Genomic DNA, 18368 nt, shown 5'->3' on the forward strand with positions numbered 1-18368 from the left:
AAAATTTCGGCGAAATTTTCAATAAAAATAATATTTCGGCGAAAATTTCAAAACCTTTTAATGGCCTTTATGACTTTGAATATTCCTATTTTAATACCACTGTGCCAGGATGGCTTAAGTACTGCATGACTACGAAGGCGTATTCAACGGCTATGCATTTTCTCTTTGTATCCAATGTTATCACTGAGCGTTGATGCATCATTCCATCAGCAGGATTCGAGTCAAAGATGGCATGAGGCTTTTAGAGTGTGTTCGTGTGTGTGTGTGCGAGTGCGTTTGTGTGTGGCGTCTGTCAGTGTATTGCAAGTGTTTTAAGAACAATTTACATGGTAACCAAACAAGCGCCACTAACCAACAACACCATAAATATTCCACTAAACTAAAATGCAATCGCCCAAGTTAACATAATGACTAACGCAAGAAGAAAACGTGCCAACAGAAGATGAAGAACAAAATGTTTTAAAATGTTAAACAAAATTTTATTATGTCAATTCAAGCGCTTCGAAGTCATGTCCGACAACAAACAAACTAGTTTTCACAACTCTGGGCGCTGCATGTGAAGCAGGATTTAAAGACTTTATGAGAGCTCTTTGCATTACTAAGACAATGTTGTTAAGCAGTTTGTGGAGTAATTTCGATGTGAATTTTTAAGGCATTGTCAAATTAAAATATCTCGAATATTAAAATACAACATATGGTAGTATTTTACTGTTGCACATACAGCGGTCAAAAAAAGTATTCATCATTCAATGTTTTTTTTTTAATAAGTCTACAAAAGACAATTGGAATAAAAACATATTAAACTAATGATGCAGTAGTGCTTGTGTGATATATATGTACACAATTTCATTGTTTTTAAAGAAAAAAATAGTATTTATTGGAACAAAAAGGGCCATTTTACAGCTGAACACAAAAAATTAAACAAAAAAAGTATTCATCATTGCAAAAAAACAAAAAAATAAATAACATAATTTAAAAAAATTAATACTTTGTTATTCGACCACCGCGTCTTATAACTTCTTTTAAACGGTTTGACATCGATTGGACTAATTTAGCGGTTATATTTTGGTCTATATTAGTCCATTCCTCCATTATCACCTGTTGCATTTGACTCTTGCTCGAAAAATTGCGCGTTCTCAATTTGCGTTCGAGATGTTCCCAAAGATGTTCAATTGGGTTCAAGTCGGGACTTTGAGGAGGAGTTTTAATGACTTTGGGGCAGTTATACAGCATCCACATCTTGGTATTTAAAGCAGAATGTTTGGGGTCATTATCTTGATAATATTGAAAGTTATTACCAAGCCCAAGTTTTACAGCACAATCTTTTAAATTCCTCTTTAAAATGTCAATGTAATACTTATGATCCATTACTCCATTAATAATTTCAAGATTTCCCGCTCCTGAAGCCGCCATACACCCCCAAACCATTAAACCACCTCCACCATGTTTTACAGTAGCAACTGTGTTTCGTTCTTCAAGCTCTGTATTTGGTTTTCTGTACACTATGACCTTTCCATCGCACCCAAAAAGATTAAACTTGCTCTCGTCTGCAAAAATGACTGTTTTCCAAAATGATTCGGGCTGTTTTACATACATTTTTGCGAAGTTTAGCCTTTTCACTCGGTTTATTTTATTTATAAAGGGCTTCTTACGTGCAGTTCTTCCTCTGTAACTATGCCTTTTGAGTGTATTTCGAATTGTTTGTGTAGTAACTTCCTTCCCTAAATATTCCATAGTGTTTTTACGAAGAATGGTCGCATTTGTCTTCGGAGTTTTCTGAACTTGCCGCACTAGCCAACGCACATCTCCAACTGAAAGTGCTTTTGGTCGACCAGATCTTGGTTTATTGTCAACAGTTTTCGTTTCTGTCCACTTTCTGATGATGGATTGTATAGTAGATCGTGGTCTATTTAATATTTCACTGATAGTTTTTTGAGTTAAACCATTCCTGTGGTGTTTTATTATCAAAACTTTTACCTCATCAGAAACCTCGTTTTGCTTACGACCCATTTTGACAAAAACTATATTTTCAATGAAATTAAATATTTGCTGTCAAGGGCAAAGCCTCCTTTACTAAATAAAACAGAAAAGGGGGATTCCCAAATAATATTTGAATTTGACTTTGATGATAGCACATCAATGATGAATACTTTTTTTGTTCTGTTTTTGGTGTTATTATATAAAATTGCATTTTTTGCGCTAATTAAATTTATTTTTTGAATTTATTTTAAAACATATTACGAAAAATAAACTATTGCATAAAACTGCATTATTTGTTTACTTTAAATTTTCTTCAATTACCCAAAATAAGTGAATTTATTATCAATTTTGCTAATGATGAATACTTTTTTTGACCGCTGTATGTATGAAGGGGGAAAATGCAGATTTTAGAATTTTTTGATATTTACCTCTTTTCAAGCCTATTTTTTAATTGTTAAACAATTTGAAACAAATGTCAATATTTTTGTGAAATTTTAATATTTTTATAACATTGAAAACTTACTTACCTTAATGAATTCTAAATATGATATCATTTTATATTACCTGAAAAATAAAACAATATTATGGTAAATAATGAGAAACAAGTGATATATCAAATATATAGTAAAACTATTAAAATCAGGTAAAAAGAACATTTCATTGAAATTTTGTTTTTACAGAAAAATTTTATTTCAAAGAAAATTTCAAAAAATGTTGGTAAAATTTCATTAAATTTTTGTCTTTAAAATAAACTAGCCGAACTGGGCTAGCCCCGCTCCCCCTTCTTTAACTCTTTTATATCTTTTTAGGGTGGAGACACTTCGCCCTGAATATGTATATCGAATTCGTGCCACTGTAGCCTATGTCCGCCTATGACGCTGAACGCCTGCGTTCGAGTCCTGGCGTGATAATCGGAAAAAATCGAAAGCAGTGGTTATCCCCCCTTAATGTTGGCCACATTTGCGAGGTAACATGCCATGCATGGTCATGAAAAAAAGTCTCCCCAAAGAGGTGTCGCACTGCGGCACGCTGTTCAGACTCGGCTATGAAAAAAGGTCCCTTATCACTCAGCTTAAACTTGAACGGAGAAGCACTCATTAATGTGCGAGAAGTTTGCTCATGCTCGGTGCCTGGGCAAATGCTCCCAAAATGCTTTTCTTTTGAGTCCTATATTACCATATTGGTAAATATTTTTGGTTTAGGGGGTATTTCGGGGTTGGGGTTGTCACCCAGATATTTGGCACCTCAGACACTTTGACTCAAATATGGATATCAAATTCGTGCTGCACTCCCAAATCTCTTAAATTTGAGCCTCATATTGCCATGGTCGGTAAAAGTGAATCGTTTGAAGGGGGCTTTGGGGCTGGGGCTAGGGCAGCCATCGACATTTTACCCTGAAAATAAATATCAAATTCGTTCTTTATTCCCAAATACCGTTGGTTTTTGCTCCATATTGCCACTGTTACTTTAGGGCGTACTTCTAAACACATGGCTCCAAAATTTGATATCAGATTCGTTTTCTACTCTCAAATATCTTTCGTTTAAGTCCCATATTGCAATAATGGGTCAATTAACCTATTTGGCGTATTTTTAGGAGGAAAAGCGCCACCTAGAATTGTCATATCCGTAATCTACTCCCAAATAACTTTCATTTTAGTCCCATATAGCCGTGGTCGGTTAATATGCCCATTTGGGGGTATTTGGGGGTGGGCTGACCTCCGATTTCTTGGACCTAATTTTGTATGCCATATTTGTTATCTACTGCCGAATTCTTTTTATTTGAGTCCCATATTGAGACGAATGTCGAATATAAGTCTGTTTAAAGGAGTTATGTGGTTGGGGCGGTCCGCTGGGTACTTGGACCCAAATTTTAATACGATAGTCGTTTTCTAGTCTCCAAAACCTTTCATTTGAGACCTATATTGTGCCTATCGGTCCACCTTGGTTTTGGGTGACATTTTTGGGTTATGGGAGCGTCCGACCCCACCCGATATCAAAAAATTATATAGTCTATGTTTGCTTCCAGATAAATCTACACAATCTGCGAAAATTTTAAGAAAATCGGTTCAGGCGTTATTCATTCTAACGAACAAACAAATCAAGTTCCATATAGACATGATTGATATGACATGAACATCCAATATGTCTGTGTGGGGGGGGGGGGATTTTGGAGTTTGGGCGACCCGTCCGTCTGTCGAGATCACGATAGCGGTCGAACGCGTAAAGCTAGGCGCTTGAAATTTTGCACAGGTACTTAATATTGATGTAGGTCGTTGGGGATTACAAATGGGCCATATTGGTTCAGATTTAGATATAGCTACCATATAAACCGATCTGCCGATTTGACTTCTTGAGCCCCTGAAAGCCACAATTTTTGTACGATTTGGCAGACATTTTGCATGTGGTGTTCGATTATGACTTCCAACAACTATGCTTAGTATGGTTCGAATCGGTCTATAACCTGATATAGCTCCCATATAAACCGATCTCCCGATGTGTGTGCTGTAGCTATCCCCTCTTATTACTGGCAACATTTGGGAGGTACAGTACCATTTGGTATGGCAGCCATGTATTTTCTCCACAAAGAGGTGTCGTACTGCGGCACGCCGTGCTATAAAAAGAAGGCCCCTTATCATTGAGCTTTAACTTGAATTGAACAGAATTCATTGATATGTGAGAAGTTTGCCCCTATTCCTTAATGGAATGTCTAAAGGCAAATTTGCATTTGCATTACACCACTACTGTGATACAGGGTGTTATATCTTTTTGCATTTGTTTGCAATGCTTAGAAGGAGAAGAGCTAGATATATCGATAAGTATACCGATCGACTTAGAGTCACTTACTGATTCGATTTAGCTATGTTCCTCTGTCTGTCGGTCCATCTGTCTGTCTGTCCATGTATTCTTGTAATCAAGAAACAGGTCGCATTTGTTGTCCGATCATCATAAAACTTAGCACAAGTCACTTTTTTGGTCCACGCTATTTTGAAAGAAATCGGTCCAGATTTGGATATAGCTACCATATATATCTTTCATCCGATATGCCCTTTTATATCTGAATAAGCTACAATTTTGGCCCAATCCTTACAAAATTTGTTATGAATTGCCTATTTCGATGTCCCAATATAAGCGCAAAATTTCATCAAAATCGGTTCAGATTTAAATATAGCTCCTATATATATCTTTCATCCGATATACCCTTTTATATCTGAATAAGCTAAAATTTTGGTCCGATCTTTACAAAATTTGGTACGAATTGCTTCTTTTGACGTCCCAATATATGTGCAAAAATTCATCAAAATCGGTTCAGATTTAAATATAGCTTACATATATATCTTTCATCCGATATGCCCTTTTATATCTGAATAAGCTACAATTTTGGCCCAATCCTTACAAAATTTGGTATGAATTGCTATTTTCGATGTCCCAATATATGCGCAAAATTTCATCAAAATCGGTTGAGATTTAAATATAGCTCCTATATATATCTTTCATCCGATATGCCCTTTTATATCTGTATAAGCTACAATTTTGGTCCGATCCTTACAACATTTGGTATGAGTTGTTTTTTTTGACGTCCCAATAAATGTACGAAAATTCATCAAAATCGGTTCAGATTTAAATATAGCTCCCATATATATCTTTCATCCGATATGCCCTTTTAAATCTGTAGAAGGCACAATTTTGGTCCGATCTTTACAAAATTTGGTATGAATTTCTATTTTCGATGTCCCAATATATGCGCAAAATTTCATTAAAATCGGTTGAGATTTGAATATAGCTCCCATATATATCTTTCATCCGATATGCCCTTTTATATCTGAATAAGCTACAATTTTGGCCCGATCCTTACAAAATTTAGTATAAATTGCTATTTTCGATGCCCCAATATATGCGCAAAATTTCATCAAAATCGGTTCAGATTTTAATATAGCTCCCATATATATTTTTCCTCCGATATGCCCTTTTATATCTGTATAAGCTACAATTTCGGTACGATCCTTACAAAATGTGGTATGAATTGCTTTTTTTTTAACGTCCCAATATATGTGCAAAATTTCATCAAAATCGGTTCAGATTTGAATATAGCTTCGATATATATCTTTCATCCGATATGCCCTTTTATATCTGTATAAGCTACAATTTTGGGCCGATCCTTACAAAATTTGGTATGAATTGCTGTTTTCGATGTCCCAATATATGTGCAAAATTTCATCAAAATCGGTTCAGATTTTAATATAGCTCCCATATATATCTTTCCTCCGATATGCCCTTTTATATCTGTATAAACTACAATTTCGGTACGATCCTTACAAAATGTGGTATGAATTGCTTTTTTTAACGTCCCAATATATGTGCAAAATTTCATCAAAATCGGTTCAGATTTGAATATAGCTTCCATATATATCTTTCATCCGTATGCCCTTTTAGGTCTTTAGTATCCACACTTTTGGTCCGATCTTGTGCATAAGGTATTCTATATGAAGTACGAGTATGTGTGCAAAATTTTATCAAAATCGGATCAGATTTTGATATAGCTCCCATATATATCTTTCATCCGATATGGATTTTTAAGGCTGTAGAGGTCACAATTTTGGTACGATCCTTACCAAATTTAGAATGAAGCATTAATATGCGTGCAAAATTTCATTAAAATAGGATCAGATTTTGATATAGCTCCCATACATATCTTTCATCCGATATGGTTTTTAAGGCTCTAGAGGTCACAATTTTTGCCCGATCTTTACAAAATTTAGCATGAGGTGTTGTATTTGACGTTCCAATATGTGTGTAAAATTTTATCAAAATTAGTCCATATTCATATGTAGCTCCCACATACCTTTTTAGCCGTTATTAGTCTTTGGCTCCTATTGTAAAAACATATTCGCTATTTCAGTGAGTATACAAATTAAATTTTATAGAAATTTTATCTTTAGAGAAAATTTCATAAAAATTTTGTCTATAGAGAACAAAAAATAGCTTCAAATACTAAATTATTTTTGAATTATCTTTTCAAAGGCAAAATGTTAATGCAAGGCCATAATGAACTCATTTAGAAAATATCTCCCATTTCAATCTCTGCAAGACATACAGGCAGATAAGGCTATCTTAAGTTAAATGTTTGGCATTTTTCAATTTTTCAAATTTATTTTCATAATCTTTAGGCAAAAGCATTGAGTAGAAGAGATCTTTAAGATTTTTCTTGGTGCGTTTTCCAGGCAGCTATGGCTATGGATATGGCATCTGTTAATCATCTGCAAGACTTTGGCAATGTCTACATGTTTTTGTTTTGTCTCGTTGTCGATTTGGTTGCAGTCACTTTGATTATTTTTCCATTTGAACGCCGTTTTGTTATGCCATCAGTCTGCGGTTTTTTGTTGTGGGGATGCGCTGATTTGGTCTCGCCTGGCAGCAGCATGGCCTGGACTGGATTGGCTTGGCCTTATGGTCAATTAAACACAACCAAAAGATCGCTTGGAATAGATAATAGAATCTCATGAACGAACTGTGAGTTTACTGTTTTTTTTTCTTTTTTTTTGTATATTTTCAGTTTCAACAAAATAAAGACGAGATAAGCTTCGAGTAAAGATTGATAAAAGGCCTAAGAAGAAATAAAACACTTCAGAAAATTAAAGCAATGCTGCTGCAGCTGCATCAACAGCAGTAACAGCAGATCATTTGTTGAGATCTCAGGAGTGTTTTGTTACCGACTCAACTTGAGTCCAAATTCGACTCGCGGCTGGACCTCAACTCAGCTCAAGTAAGTCGGCCAACCATATGACTGACGACTGGTTGCACTTGTGGTGGACAGCCAGTGCTTTTTTGTTTTTGCTGGGGAATATGCTCTCCTCTTAATTAAAATTGAAAGAATATGAGACGCAATCTTCCTGCCATCGCATTTTTGCTGCACAGTCAAAGTAAATACACCACCAATTGTTGAGATGAGCCGAGTTGAGTTTACGCTGAATAAAGTCTGTCCTTAGATGTGATAATAAAATGAAGACACGAAAGACCTTTAAATGTGGGCAAACTATGAAGACAAAAGCAAAATTGGTCACAAGCCAATGTGTAGTTCGGACCAAGCGACAAAAATGAAATACAAGATCAATGATCATCATCAGCCCATCGACATTCACATTGTCGTCACTTTGCATTTTGACTTAAGGACAATGTAGAGCAGAAAATCATTGGCTTTTATTATGGCAAATATGTAATAAGCATTCATGGGCGTAGAACGCGGGAAAATGGGAACATAAAGATGTTGATATAGGGAAGAAATTGTCGTTGTAAACATAAAAAACATCTAAAACATAAACAAGTAGAAGCGTGCCAAGTTCAACCGGACCTAATCTTATTAACCGATGTCCGATTCGGACCACAATTAAATTATATGTTGGAGACCTGTGTAAAATGTCAGCCAATTCGAATAAGAATTGCGATTTATATGGGTGCTGTATCGGACTATAGACCGATTCAGACCATAATAAACACGTATGTCGATGTTCATGAAAGGATCCGTCGTATAAAATTTCAGGCAAATCGGATAGAAAGTGCCCCCTGTAGAAGCTCAAGAAGTTAAGTCCCCAGATCTGTTTTTATGACAGCTACATCAGGTTATGAACCGATTTGAACCATACCTGGCACAGTTATTGGATATCATAACAAAACACATCGTGCAAAATTTCATTCCAATCGGATAAGAACTGCGCTCTCTAGAGGCTCAAGAAGTCAAGACCCAAGATCGGTTTATATGGCAGCTATATCAGGTTATGAACTGATTTGAACCATACTTGGCACAGTTGTTGGATATCATAACAAAACACGTCGTGCAAAATTTCATTCCAATCGGATAAGAACTGCGCTCTCTAGAGGATCAAGAAGTCAAGACCCAAGATCGGTTTATATAACAGCTATATCAGGTTATGAACCGATTTGAACCATACTTGGCACAGTTGTTGGATATCATAACAAAACACGTCGTGCAAAATTTCATTCCAATCGGATAAGAATTGCGCCCTCTAAAGGCTCAAGAAGTCAAGACCCAAGATCGGTTTGTAAGGCAGCTATATCAGGTTATGAACCGATTTAAACCATACTTTGCACAGTTTTTGGCTATCATAACAAAACACGTCGTGCAAAATTTCATTCCAATCGGATAAGAATTGCGCCCTCTAAAGGCTCAAGAAGTCAAGACCCAAGATCGGTTTATATGGCAGCTATATCAAAACATGGACCGATATGGCCCATTTACAATACCAACCGACCTACACAAATAAGAAGTATTTGTGCAAAATTTCAAGCGGCTAGCTTTACTCCTTCGGAAGTTAGCGTGCTTTCGACAGACAGACGGACGGACATGGCTAGATCGATATAAAATGTCGCGACGATCAAGAATATATATACTTTATGGGGTCTCAGACGAATATTTCGAGTAGTTACAATCAGAATGAAATTAGTATACCCCCCATCCTATGGTGGAGGATATAAAAACCTCGAAAAAATCTAAGTCGGTGATTCCGTGCTACTTACAAAATCCTTAATTGTTTTCATGTCTGGTATTCTTTCCCCACCTAAATGCCAGTGTCTGTTGACCGCCAAATCCGGGCTATCATTTGTCGCACCGATTTTGTATAATTGACATCGTATTACTATTTGCCCCGTTATGATACACCCGCAATGGTAATCCGAGCATGCTATCAACTAGTAACCGAGGGGCGCCTGGGTCGGTACGATACCGAAAGCTATACTGACCTCCTTATAACCTCCTTTCAGTAATAGTCTCTTCTCATAATCCGAATCTCCCCATAGGATTTTCGTTGCCCTACCGACCGTTTCGCTTTTCCACTTATTACATGCGCGTTCGTCGTCCAAGCGCTTAATTTGGACTGCGTCAAACCAAAAGGCTTTGGATTAACCAAGTTTATTGCCGGCAGTCCTCTAGCCTTCACTGCCAAATCGTCTGTCCTTTCATTCCCCCTTACACCGTTATGGCCCGGCATCCATAACGATGCGGATTTTCCCATCCTCAAAGTAGGAGTAAATCTCCTTCTTACACTCCAACACTGTTCATGACCTTACCGTTCTGGTTGTTATTGCCCTGATTGCCAGTTTTCAGTCCGTAAAGATGTCCGGATGTCCGCCTGCAGGACCGTATTATGGTCAAGCAACCAAAGACAAATATCCGTCCTTTCTCAATGTAGACCCCCATGTCCAATCTGTCCTCTAGCTTTGATCCATTTGTGTAACATAAACATCAAGATGGCAATACCAGAGTTCCGTCAATCCAAGGCTGTGCCGCTGTCAGCATTGGCTCGCACTCGAGTTCAAGTCGTAGGTATCGCAGGTATTCGATCAGAAACCTCATCCATTTCTTGTCCTATCATTGCCCCGATTATACAGAGATGGTATGACCTGTTCCTATCCTCTATCCCTTCAGCCATCGCCTTAAGTCTCATAGCCGCAGTCAAATATATAAAATAGTGTCCAGCGTCCTAGTAGGCGTGGTCCTCATCGCTCCGCCTATGGCAAGACGACATGTTCTCTGAACCTGTTGTATTATCCTTATGTTGCACTTTTTTTTCCAACGCAGTCCACCAAAATACTGAGACGTAAGTTTAGTACCTGGTATTTACTTACGTCTCAGTATACAAAGACAGTTTGAGGATAGTCATAAGGTACTCGACTGAAAGTAAATCCAGATTCTTCGGCAACAATGTAAAGAGTCGGTCGAGGCCCAACGACTTGGATGACTTGGAGCGATGTGAGCCATTGACATTCGTAACTACGTCCACGGTAAATTGTGAAGGCTGTCCATCGGCCCGGAGATCACGTATACGACGAATGGCTCTCCTCCTAGCCTTGTTACTCTCGGGATGCTCAATAAATTGATGGTTGAACAACCTGGAGCATCTCTTCGGATCAGTCACAGATGCATCGCCAAAAGTGACTGAAGTCCTGTCTTCCTTTCTTCCAGGACTCGAGAGTGACTTAATAGTAGATTACAACTTGTTTAAACCGGTACCTAAGTTACATAGCTCCAGGTGTTCCAGCCACAAATTCCAAATAAAGCGAACGGCTGCTGTGTTAATTATGTCTCGGAATTTCCTCTCGACAACTAGCGCATTTGAGGGGGCTGTCATCCCGCTGAAGCGGCAATTGGTGTACTCTCTGTAGTCGACTCCATCGGCCTTCGTCTGATTGATAAACATCCGGCGCTCTGATGTTTTAAGGTCGGTGTACCGAACGATGCACAGTGGGAGAAAATCGAAAAAAGCTAGTAAAAAACATACTGTGTGAGAATGGGTAGAGATATCACATTCGGAATGGTTACAGCTGAGGTGTTATCGAGATCGTTTGCAAAATTTCAAGACCCTAGATTTTCCGGAAGCTTTTTGGCAGCCCCCTAAAGCTTTTACATGGCATAGTACCTCACAGCATTAGAAGCGGATAACAACAGCTGAACATTTTCATGATGTTCTCGCCAGGATTCGAACCAAAGCGTTCAGCATCATAGGCTGACATGCTAACCACTGAGCTACGGTAGCCTCCAAAATATGGGGAGGTGGTCGGATCCCAAAGAAATTGCGATTTGCCAGGATACGATATTCAGGAGATCACGGACATGCAATGGAAATGTCTGGCTAGTGGTGTCATTCTTCAATCTGGCCTGCCAAAGCTATACTCCACTTGTCATTAGCTATGGGAGAATGTCATGAAACGCGATGCGCATTATAGTCCCCTGTATTCAGGCTATAATGGCCGGACAGTAGGCCACTGATGGCGGGCCAGTAAACATTAACATAATCTCGGTCACAACTATGTCGTCCATCTTGCCTCGGAGGCCATTGCAATTCAATTGCAAGAAAGATACACTTCCTGACACTGGCGTATATTGCCGCGCGGAGGATTTACATAGTCTGACGAAGGGGACGCCGACGACGACATTTTGAACAACACCTTGCAACATTTTCAGTACGTAGTGATGTAAGGGCAGAAAAAGATTGGATGCGCACCAATTTCAAGCAACGGTTACACCTCACTGACACCGACCGATGACGAAGGCGGTTCTGGCAAACCGAACAGAACCAGGGTCAAGGGTTCTCTTTAATCCCGGCACGGAGCAGAAGGGTACGGAAAAGGCGCTCCGGGATGTGTCTCTCCCATAAGGAAATGAAGACGAATACGTTCACTGAGGCCGCAACCCCTAGTCGATAATCTCCCATGAGGAAAAGAAGACGAATACGTTCACTGAGGCCGCAACCCCTAGTCGATAAAAATTTCCATCGAGTCAATCCGGTATATAGAACCGGCTGTCATAGGGTTGCTTTCCAATACGTCTTTAGACCTGGTGAATTTACCATATACCAGATATTGCCATTCTTGTAGTTTTTAAGAGAAATTATGAATTCGTATCGATAATCTATATACCCACCACCATAGAATGGGGGGTAAACATTTATTTAATGGTAGCTATATACCTGAGTTAGCACGTGTGAGTTGCAAATTTTTCAAAACTTCCAAATTAATGACCCCTCATAAATGTGATTTTTGTAACAAAATTATCCGCCACAGGTAGCCAACGGAAGACACACACATCAATAAAAAAATGCACGTTCCTTTTCTTCCTTAAATTGAATGTAAACGGAGTGGCTATAATCAAAAAACCCCAACGGGAAATTCAGAATAAATTTATGGGAGTTTATTAATTTCCTACCACAATTATAAGCATGGAATAATCTTAAGTTTCTCACTAATTTTTTTAAATCGGGGAATCATAGAAGAATCGTGGAAGATAATTCCAAATTAGGCACCTTCACTTAATCTTATTAAATTCAATTAGTGTTTGCTGTTCGGTTTGTTGGTTGTTAGTTCCGTATAGACTCAAAAACGGCTGAACCGATTACCTTAAAATGTTCACAGATTGTGTATGTTAGTCTGGAAGGAAACATAAGCTCTATAATTTTTTGATATCGGGATGGGGCGGACCCTCGCTCTTACCCCAAAGTACTACCCAAAAATAAAAGTGGACCGATCCGGACAATATGGAATTCAAATGAAAGGTATTCTAGAGTACAGTACGAATTTCATAACAAAAGTTGGGTCCAAGTACCCGGGGGCCCCCCAAACCCAAAACCACATAATATCGGTTTATTTGACGATCATGACAATATGGGACTCAAATGAAAGATATTGGAGAGTAGAATACGAATATGGTATTAAAATTTGAGTCATTCACTTTGTGCAACAGGAAATTATTTTTAAGAAAAATTTCAAAATTCATCACCCTAGTATAAAAACCCAGTTTTTATTTCTTCCATATATTCCCAATTCGTTAATGTATACAACCAATAAACTAATTTTCTTAAAAATTCCCCAGCAGAAATCGTTATCGTTGCAACACTTAAAATTTTATTAAACTTAACGATCAATGTTCATTTCATACCAGAATGTTGATGAATATCTCAGAATGAGTCAAACATTGAATCGATATGCAAAATAGTTTAGTGTGTAATGGTTTTCGTTATCATTCGACATTTCCTGTAATCAACTATTGAAATGTGTAAAAATAATAGAATCAGCTTTATATTAATCTGAAATGTGTAATTGCGAAAATAACAAAAAGTTTATGAGTAATATAAATTTATCGCGAATTGGTTTGAAAAAACAAGCGATAACAAACTGTAAGAACTGCTTATATATGAACGTGTATGACTAAGAGAAAAGTATTGTGAAACACTACCAGGGGGCTTAAGCGCATATGGCAAGGTGTAAAAATAATTTTGGAGGTTAGCATGTCCACCTATGACGCTGAACGCCTGTGTTCGAATCCTGGCGAGAACATTAGAAAAAATATTTTCAGCGATTGTTATTCCCTCCTGTCATGTAAAGACTTCTCCCCAAAGAGACGTCGCGCTGCAGCATGCCGTTCGGACTCGGCTATAAAAATGAGGTACGATATCATTGAGCTTAAACTTGCATCAGACAGCACTCAGTGATATGTGAGAAGTTTGGCCCTGTTCCTTAATGAAATTTTCACAGGAAAATTTGTAAAAAATAATTTCCATTTTAAGAAGTGCAGACGATATTCTACTAAATACTTCCTTACTTTAATTGGCTGTGACAGAACATTTGCCTCAATAGCCGAACTTAGAATAGCGTTCCAGGCGCCTCGATATTCTGCACTCCTTCTAAAATCTCTGACTCCAAATTTTGAGATGTCTTTCACCACTTGATCTTTCCATCGAACTTTTGGTTGTTCCGGTTTGTGTGTAGAACAGAGATCTTTCTCTCAAAAACTCTTAGTACTGCCTCCTCTGTTTTTACAAGTATCGATGCCTCGGAACCATATAACAACACGGGTAGTATTAGTGTCTTGTATAGTGTAATATTCGTCTTTCGAGAGGTGGCCTTGTTTCTAAAATGCTTGCTTAGTCCAAAGTAGCATCTGTTTGTCAGTATTGTTCTTCGCTTAGTTTCAAAACTGGTGTCATTAATAAGGGTTACGGCGAAGCCGAGGTAGATAAAGTTGCTGATTATCTTATAGTCATGATTCCCAACTTTTTCCACTTTCTTCAGCTGTTCGGGAGTACAAGGCGTTTTGGGAGTTCATACCACCCATATTGTCTTATCTCCATTTACTGCCAGACCCAATTTCACAGACTCTCCTTTGATTCTTTCAAAAGCTTCAGTTACTACTTCCGTAACCGACCTATGATGTCAATGTCGTCGGCATAGGCGACAAGCAAGTATTCTCTTGTGATTAGTGTGCCATATCTATTCACATTTGCATCTCATATAATCTTCCGCAGCATTATTTTAAAGAGATTACACGATAAGCTGTCTTCTTGTCTGAAACCTCGTTAGGTATTGAATGGTTTGAAGAGATTATTTCCTATTCTTACTGAGGAACGTGTGTCATCAAGTGCCATTCTGCAGGAATACCTTTGAATTGAAAGAGGCTTTTTTGTCAACGAAGAGACGGTAAGAGTTGGCCTGACCTTCAGGATTTGGCTCAGTGTGAATATCTGGTCTGTGGTAGATTTAACAAGTCTAAAACCGAATTGATAGGGCCCAATTATCATATTAGATTTTAATCTTTCCCACAGAAAGTTCGAGAGTAACTTGTATCCGATGGGTAAGAGACTTATTCCTCTGTAGTTGGCACATCCCGTCTTGTCTCCTTGTTTGAGTAGGGACATAGTTTGCAAAGGTTCCAATCATCGGGTATGCGTTCTTCTAACCAGATCGCGTAGACAAGCTGAAGCATATGCCTTATCAGCGTGACGACTCCGGTCTAAAGTAGTTCACGGAACCAATCCCTTGGATTCCTCTTCGCCCCCATCAATGGATAGTAATAGCTGGGAAAATTTGTTTTCCATATCCCAAGCACACAATCTGTATCAGTTACCAGATTTCCTTCTTTAGAGGATGTGCCTGCATTTAAGCCATCGGTTTGATATTTGATTCTTTGGTAAAATGTTTGGACTTCATTCTGACTCCTGTAAATCTCAATTCGCTCACAAACACGTCTCTCCATTTCCTTTTCTTTCTGCATAAGTAGTTCAACACGCAACCCGTCGGCTCTTGTTGCCTTGTTGTTCTTCATCTGAGTCACTGCTACTTGGACCTCATTTTGACTAGGAGATAAACGTCACGGAACCAATACCTCGGTTTCCTCTTCGCCCCCATCGATACTAGCACCTGGGAAAATTTGTTTTCCATATCCTAACAACACTACCTGTATCAGTTACCACATTTCCTTCTCTAGAGGATGTTCTTGCATTCAATCCATCGGTTTGATATTTGATTCTTTGGTAAAATTTCTGGACTTCATTCTGACTCCTGTACATTTTAATTCGCTTTTTTCGTCTTTCCGTTTTCTTTTCTTTCTGCGAAATAGACGTTTCTCCTCTCTCCTTTTCTCCTGGCGTGGTGCTTCTGATTACAGGGTTGCTCTGGCTGTTTGAAGAAGCCTTATCATTTCGAATATCATTGCCACTCAGTATTTAAGTAAGAGCCAGTGACACCTGAACCCTTACTGAGACTCTTAATCACTGACTGCCTGCACCCGCATTTGCAGCTATTCCGCATAAATATGAAGTTTTTTAATACCTGAATACTGTGGATGCGCCCGGTAGCTTGCTGCCATGCAATCCGTGATAACGATGAACGCCATACAATTCGAAGCTTAAAGTTCCAGCCCGTGTGGTGCTCACAGTTCTCCCATGACGACTGGGTAAAAAAAAACACGCGTTAAGTTATAATACCCTGTATCACAGTAGTAGTGTAGGATATAATAAATGTTGAAGTACTTATTGATTATGCAGATCGTAGCAATACTGTTAAGCTTTACAAAGAGGAAATTCCATATATTTTAAATATCTTGAGCTTAATCAAAAATTTTTTGAAAAATTGCGAGAAATAGAAATTAGTGTTAGGTTGAAAAGAGGGTGCGGATATTAATCCACCTCATGCCACTATGGACATACACAACCGAACGAATATGCCACAATCAAGTGGCGTTATATTCTAATTTAGGTAGCATATAAAAAAAAATTTAGCACCCACCTGAGTTGCACATCAAATGCAATTCAACTCTTCCATGTATATCCATTTCTTGGCCAAGACGAACGACGAAACAACACACACGATCAAAATCGATTGACAGTGAACAAGCACGATATGCCAAGTGTTATTCGATTTGTTTTCTCCTTCTGGCATATCGATTAGAAAAACAGCAAAAATATTGACAGATTTATCATTCGATTAAAATCTAAACGTTTTACTATTTTGCTTTTCAAATCATTTGTGAGGTGAACCGCAAAGCAAAAAAACATGAAATAAAAACACCTCACGTATATCACTGTAACAGAATGCAATTCATATTCGGATTCGAATTCAGATTCACGTAATGGCAATACACGCCGAAATGTATGATGTATGAATACTGCTCATATATCTCGGCCATAGAAATGACATTGCCGTAGTGTTTTGTGTTTTTTATCAGTTTCTGTTGAAATTACAATCAGTCAATCGCATAAAATGAGAAAAACAAAATTATTTGAAATAAATGATCGTAGATTAAGTTGGAAAAAAAAACTGACATACATTGTTAGGATAAAAATAAATATTACAAAAAAACAAAGGTCGGATGGACGGAATTCCATACATGTATAGACTATCATGGTGCTATTATTTGTGAAGAAACAATTTAAAAGAAGGTTAAGTTCGGCTGAATTCTTCTTATTTATAACAAGTAACAAGCGTGCTAGGTTCGGCAGGACCGAATCGTATATACCCTCCACCATAGATCGCATTTTTTGAGTTCATTTTAGGCAAACAAGGGATAAAAAAAATTGCTAAAATATTGGAGCTATATCAAGTTATGGTCCGATTCAAACCATAATAATTGAATGAACATAAATTTAAAACTCAGTAATTAAGGTAAATTGCATAAAATTGAACGAGCACAGGCCAAAAGCCAAAAATAGAATTCATTGGAATTTATTTCAAATCTCGAAACACCTGTTATTAACAATAGTTTAAATTTATCGGGTTTACCAATAAGGACTTGGCATTTTTTTCTTAAATCGCAAACCATGTGAGATATTTCAAAAACTTTATTATCGGCTTGAAATACAATGTGACGATTGGTATCGTCGATGAAGAAGTAAGACCCAATGACGCTGACGGCATGCAAACCGCACCAAACAGTTATTTTTTGTGGACGAAGTGTTGATTCGTGAAGCACATGTGGATATTAATCTGACCAATAATGCATATTTTGCTTTTGACAAACCCATTAAGCCAAGTGATCTTCGCTACTGAAGATGATTAACGCTCTCATCTTCAGTTACGAACTTCGAACTCCTGCACTACATTTTTATGATTTGTAGACGTTGTTCGTTTGTGTACTTTTTCATCATGCAAATGTTGATTTTAAATTATAAATTAAATTTAAGTTAATTCATTATGACTAAAATATGTCTTAACTCAAAGTTTAATAAATTAAACACCTCAAATTGAAACTCCCACTACATCCATATAAAAGTCATATAAATAATAATTTTTGATTTGTGATAATAAATATGAACTAGACAAAGGAAGGGCGTAAAAGAGGAAGGAGAATGAATTCAAATTACTTATGTAAGTTGCAATGTCAACGTTTTCAGCAGCAACTTAATAGCAACTATTACAACCATAATAGCCGACTGATTCTTAACTTTAACATACCTGTAATAAGTTTAATCAAGATTACGATACTTGTCACATTTAGTTATTCGATATTATAAGAAATTGTGTTTGTGTGTGTGTTAAGATAGATAGCTGTTGTTGTTGCCTCTGCTGTTATTATTATTATTTGGTGTTGAGATATAAAATATATGTTG

The 18368-nt window shown here is 37.6% G+C and overlaps 1 protein-coding gene across 4 annotated transcripts in view; it reads right to left on the reverse strand.

Moving 5' to 3' along the window:
• LOC106082288 (zinc finger protein ush) overlaps nt 1–18368 on the reverse strand; it is a 570300-nt gene that overhangs the window by 394716 nt on the left and 157216 nt on the right. Inside the window, exon 2 of one of the 4 annotated variants that reach the window (XM_059366047.1) lies at nt 2508–2544. The exons of the other annotated variants lie outside the window; for them this stretch is intronic. The gene's annotated coding sequence lies outside the window, so the exon portion shown is untranslated. The remainder of the gene's footprint in view (nt 1–2507; nt 2545–18368) is intronic. 4 annotated transcript variants of the gene reach the window in all.

Source organism: Stomoxys calcitrans, chromosome 3 (genome assembly GCF_963082655.1).
Source record: "Stomoxys calcitrans chromosome 3, idStoCalc2.1, whole genome shotgun sequence".
Taxonomy (NCBI): domain Eukaryota; kingdom Metazoa; phylum Arthropoda; class Insecta; order Diptera; family Muscidae; genus Stomoxys; species Stomoxys calcitrans.